The sequence below is a fragment of the Chinchilla lanigera genome, unplaced genomic scaffold (assembly GCF_000276665.1).
Source record: "Chinchilla lanigera isolate Chin_1 unplaced genomic scaffold, ChiLan1.0 scaffold00113, whole genome shotgun sequence".
NCBI classification, from domain to species: domain Eukaryota; kingdom Metazoa; phylum Chordata; class Mammalia; order Rodentia; family Chinchillidae; genus Chinchilla; species Chinchilla lanigera.
This window is the reverse complement of record NW_004955514.1, coordinates 5,106,293-5,112,118: the sequence shown is the minus strand read 5'-3', so window position 1 is coordinate 5,112,118 and position 5,826 is coordinate 5,106,293. Positions and strand designations below refer to the sequence as shown.

General features: G+C 51.2%; 1 long non-coding RNA gene across 1 annotated transcript; it reads left to right on the top strand.

Annotated features, from left to right (window-relative positions):
* The first annotated feature begins 1,309 nt into the window (after window positions 1-1,309).
* LOC106147054 lies at window positions 1,310-5,317 on the top strand. Its single transcript, XR_001231761.1, has 3 exons — window positions 1,310-1,598; window positions 4,170-4,290; window positions 4,695-5,317. It is a non-coding gene; the product is annotated as an uncharacterized LOC106147054 (long non-coding RNA).
* The last annotated feature ends 509 nt before the right edge of the window (window positions 5,318-5,826 follow it).

The following is a 5,826-nucleotide window of genomic DNA, read 5'->3' as shown; positions in this document are numbered from 1 at the left end:
TTAGGGATCCATTTCCTAATGATAATGAATTGGTTCCAGCAGATGTCAGATGCAGCCGGGGTGGTAATTCTAATTCCAGGCACAGAGAGAAGAGCGTCTCCCTCCCCACCCGCCCAGGTCCCTTCGGAGGACTCCGAGCGCCCTACTTGGGCCCCAGCCACAGTGGGGCCAGGGTGACGGCTAACACAGGGTTCTCTGGAGGAAACCCCGGCTTCCTCCAGCAGCCTCGGCCCCACTCTGTCTTCCTGTGGCCTCACCTCTTTCTCATGTTGGCTCGCTTGTTTGCTTGCTTCCGGGCCAATCAGGACCTATCTTTGTTCCCAAAGCCCCGAGGATGCGGTGGTGCCTTGGGCCCTCCCTGTCTGGCCCATCCTGGAGGCAGGCCCAGCTCAACTCTCCCTGCGTCTCTGCAGCACTTGGCACATAGTCGGTGCTCAGGATGGAGGCAAGAGCTTGGAAAGCGGGGATCCCTGGAGGTTTTGCAGAAGACGCCTTGTGTAGCTAAGCCTGCGGCAGTGAACTATTTGCAGAGTGGGGGCCAGGGAGGCCCGGAACAGACAGGGTGGTCCCGCAGGTCGCCTGGAATACTGGGCCCCAGGAGAGCTGAGGTTGTCCCCCTCAAAGCACTCAGAAGCACAGACAGTCAGGTCCTGCGTCTCAAGCAAATCCCAGATGGATCAGGGCAGCAGGTGCTAACAGATGCCCTGCCAGCTTCCAGCCTGGTTTCTTCTGTGTCGTGGACATCAGAGATGACTGCCGGGGGCAGATTAATTAACACACATCAAGCACTAGCCACGCACACCCGGGTCATGGTACGTGTCCCACAAGCACTCGCCATCATTAGCCTTATCTGCTGAGCCGAGGCAGAGATGCCAACCCTGGGACCCGGCAGAGAGTAGAAAGGACCTGTGCTCTGGACAGCACGGTGGGCTCTGGAAGGATGTGGTGGGTGTGGGTGACAAGGGCGAGAGCAGGTGGGCTTTGAGAAGGGCCGAGCCAGGGCTTGTGGGAAGGGCAGGGTGCCCGGGACCAGCAGGGAAGGAAGGACAGGTGGGCTGACCTGTCTGTGGCCCGAGTCACCCTTAAGCCACGGCTTTTGTAGCTGTCCAGCCGCTGGCCAGGGTTTCATCGCTGCAGACAGAATAATCATCCCCTCTGTGACACTGGTCTGGCTTTCTGCATCTGATCTCTCCAGCCAAAAGCCCAGGAAGTGAGTTGCACTGGATTGGGTCCCTGTGGGGATGAGGTTCCAGGCTCAGTGCGGCTGGATGACTGTCTGGAGGCTCCTCTCCAGACGCTGACTCTGGCTCATGCATGACGGAGGGAGGGAAGTCCCTTCCAAGCTGGCGTTTTGTGTGTGGGAGCAGGACTGCTGAATTGCCACGACCTCCTGGGAATGCAGGAGGTCTGGAAGCGTCTGTGAACACCGAGAAAGACACATCTCCTCTGACCCAGCAAGCCCACTTCTGAGAACGCAGCCCTCACAAATGAAAGCCCCGGAGCATAAGGACGTGGGGACAAGATATTTACGGTCACGCTTTTTGTGGTGGCCAAAACCTGGAAGCAATCTGAAAGTCCGCTGGGCCTGGGAAGGTTCCGTAAGTTATACACGTGTCTGGGGGAACTATCTCTCCTTGAAAAAACTGACTTCTGTGTCATTTCTGGAGGGAATCTCTCTGACATATTGGGTAAAGCAAACAATTTCTGAAGTCAGCCAGTAGTATGAATCTAGATGCCATTTTTTTAAAAAGAAGAGATGCTCTATAAGGGGATTCTGTCTAGTTGTGCCCAGGATCAGGAGTGGGAGGAAACCCACTGGGTGTTTCAGGGGGTCGGACGTGCGGAGGCTGGAGAGACGATGCGTATATTTCTGAACTGGTTTCATTTATTAGTGTTATTTATCTCAGATGTGACTGACTGCATCTGCAGACCCAGTGAAATCAATTCCTGCAGGCACTGGGCTCTTAGGAACCTCACAGCTTCCTCTATCTCCCGGCCTGCAACTTACCTTAACTCAGAGGTATGAACTCAGTCCTACTGTGTGCACAGCCAGCTGCATGCTCTGCACATGGGGGATGCAAATGGTTTAACCTGGAGAAAACGCCAGCCCTACCGGGCGTGGTGGTCCACACCTGTAGTCCTAGAACTCAGGAGGCTGAGGCAGGGCATCACTGTGAGTGCAAGGCCAGCCTGGGCTCTGTAAGCGAATTCAAGGCCAGCCTGCACTACATAGTGAGACCCTGTCAAGAAAGAAAGAAAGAAAGAAAAAAAAAAAGAAAGAAAGAGAAAGAAAGAAAGAAAAAAAAAGAAAAAAAGAAAGAAAGAGAAAGAAAGAAAGAGAGAGAAAGAGAGAAGGAAAGAAAGAAAGGAAGAAAGAAGGAAGGAAAGAAAGAAAGAAAGAAAGAAAGAAAGAAAGAAAGAAAGAAAGAAAGAAAGAAAGAAAGAAAGAAAGAAGGAAGGAAGGAAGGAAGGAAGGAGGGAGGAAGGAAGGAAGGAAGAAAGAAGGAAAGAAAGAAAGAAAGGAAGGAAGGAAGAAAGAAAGGAAGGAAAAGGGACATTCCAGCCCTGCCCCTCGAAGAGCTCGCCGCTTGGCTGAGCAGAGATGAAGCGGTGTGGCTGTGGCCAGCACTAACGTCACAAGCCGAGTGTGGGAGGTGACCCAGGCCAGGACGGTGCACTGCCACTGTGTAGACTATGACATCTGTGAGACTGTGATATCTTAGCCCCACAGAACTCAGCTTCCACATCTGGAAAACCTCCACGTCTGTAGCCACTTGCTGTGGAGAGTGAAGTCAGGGAGGGCGTCTGGGAGGCGGCAGCAGTGAAGCTGTGGAGGAGGCTGCTGCAGGCGTGGTGAACACGCCACCCCAAGCAGAGGGCACAGCAGCGTGGAACTGTGGCCTCCAGACAGCAGCGTCCAGGGAATCTGGGAGGATCACAATGCGCTGGATTGTGGGGGACTGCACCTGGCCAGGAAAGCTTAGGAAATGGGACGGGAAGAAGGCCGAGGCGGGGTGTGGGCACTACTAAATTCCACAGCATTCTAGAGCTTTTGCATCCCACCCGGTGAGCTCTCACGGCAGTTCAGGGATCTAGCATTGTGCCCATCACACAGACCGGGAAGCAAGGAAAGGATGCTGAAGTGACCGCCAAGGCCATCCGCCAAAGGGGTGGAGTGAGAATGCTAAATGCTGTATTTTTTATTCTTTTTTTTTGTTTTGTTTTGTTTTGTTTTTTTGTCTTTTTGAGACAGGGTCTCACTATGCAGTTCAGGCTGGCCTTGAGCTCACTTTGTAGCCCAGGCTGGTCTCAAACCCCCAACAATCCTCCTGCCTCAGCCTCCCGAGTGCTGGGATTACAGGCGTGCACCACCATGCCTGGCAATGCCTTTTTCTTTTTTTTAAGAGAAGCTCTCTATATACTTAGTGACTCGTAACTACCCCAGTCATTTGTTTTGCTTATCAGTCTGCATACTGGGCAGGAATTAGCGGGGACCACTTGATGGTGCTCCATGCACCAGCTGGGGGGATCAGCTGGGAGCCAGAAGGCCTAGTTCCGGCGTGGCCATCGCCATAGCTGGCAGGGGGCTGTTGGTCCTATCCGGGGCTCCACAGGGTTGTGAGGTGCGGGCTTGGTGCGTCTTCCTGGGGCTTCTCTGTGGCTGCCTAGACTCTTTCACAGTCTGATGGCTGGGTTCTAAGGAGAGGGATCCCAAGAAAACCAGGCGGAAACCATATTACCTATTATGACTGAGCCAGCAGAAGTCACAATGACTTCTGCACCCTAGCCACAACCCACCCGGATTTTAGGGTGGGATCCTGGACCCCTCACTCCTCAAAGGAGGAATGTCTAAGTCATATGCAGATGTTCCTTAATTTATGATGGGGCCAGGTCTTGATAAACCCACTGTAAGCTGAAAATGTTCCAAGCCAAAAATATGCATTTCACTTAACCTACCAACATTATGACAACACAGTACAGTCTGGAGTACTGATTGTTTATGCTTACGATCCTGGGGCTGACTGGGACCCCATCGCAAGAGGTTATCCTACAGCATATTACTAGCCTAGGAAAACATCAAACTGACCCGCTGGGATGTTCCTCGGCAGTAGTGGTCACCCTCGGGATAGATTCTACTGGACTCTCATCTCTTCCGCATCACCCTACAGCTGAAAAACCAGGTCAGGACCATCTGAAGAGCACTTTGGGTAGAAGGTAGAGACCAACGCAACCATTTTTGGAAAGTGTCGCCTGTCACACCACCTTACCTCCTAACAAATCCATGGCAAGGTGGGTGAGCCTGAGGTTGAGCTTACATCCATCTGGATTTATCAGAGTGGCAACAGGGTGGAGCCTGGGAGGAAATGGGGACCCACCTTGCCGCAATCTCGGCAACCCTAGCGCTGCCTGGGTGGCTGTCCGACAAGTGTTAAATGTCCTTGTCCTTATCTTTGGCCATCTGCTTCCTTATCCCAGGCCAGGTGAGGACAGTAAGACTCTCTGTGCTGCTAGGTAGAACAGAAATCCCTCCAGAGAACCTATTACTACTGCTACTACTATTATGTTGTTATTATCAATATTATTATGATTGTCACATGGGAGTTGAACCCAGGACCTTTGCAATATCTTCAGCTCTTTTTCTATTATTTATTTTGAGACAGGATTTCACTAAGTCACTAAATTTCTCATACTAGGCTCAGAATCGCTAACTTCAGGCCCCAGCCTCCCACGGTGCTGGGATTCCAGGCTGACACTACCACACCCGGCTCAGAAAGAGCTACTTGAGGGCAGCTGGATGAAGTAGACCTTTCTCCTGAAGACCCTGTCGCCATGACTGGACTTTCCCTGCTGCCTGGATGACCACTACTGGGATGGGACGTTCCAGCAGGACAGCTAGGGGGCCAGTGAGCCCCTGTGAGGCAAACCCTGCCGCTCTTCCTTCATGCCTGTCTGTTTTCCTTGTAGCTGTTTCTGGGTTTGAGAAAATTGGATTAAGCTTCAATCGCATTTCCTCCCAAACACAAAAGTCCAAAATTAGTAGCACATTTCCAACAGGCCTCACTTAAAGCCACATCAGATTAAATAGAATCATCTTAAAATGGGCCCCCCTGTGTACGGATGATGCAGCAGGGATTGGAAAGGTTTATGAAGTGAGGTATGTTTGTAAATACTGGAAAGCTCAAAATTGTTTTGACCATGTGATATTTGAACCATTTCTTGTAAATTGTATTCAACTTGGAATTGACATCCTGTGGATTTGTAGCCCTTCTCCCGCCTACGTATTGCTCTGGAATTTCATTATAAGGCCATTTGATGATGTTTTGTTCTTTTATAAACCTTGATGTTATTTGAACTTGCATGGTATCAAAGGATCCTGAGGGGGAGACGCCTCCTTTGAGAGCTCCTACTCAGCCCTCAGAGCCCTCTCATCTTAGAGATGGGTAAACTGAGGCTCAAGGAGGTAAAGTCAGTAAAGCCAATGAATGTAGAGACGTCTGAGCTGTGTGTTAAATTCAAGGCTCCTAAAAACAGAATCAGGACTTGGAATGAAAGCAGGCCCGGAAAGGGCATGAGCAGGCCTGGGCTCCCACCCCTACCGGCTCTGTGATCTTGGTTATTATGTTGCTGACCTCTCTGAGCCTCAGTTTTCCCTGCCACTGTGTCATTTGGACCTGTGTCCTTATCCCAGGGTGACTGCAGGAGTTAGATGAGAACACACCTGGAAAGCACAGGGCACAGGGTGATAAGGTGCTTGTCTTAGGCCACAATAACAAAAATTTGTTGCCACAGTCCAGGCGCTTCTGAACAGTGGACATTTATTTCTCA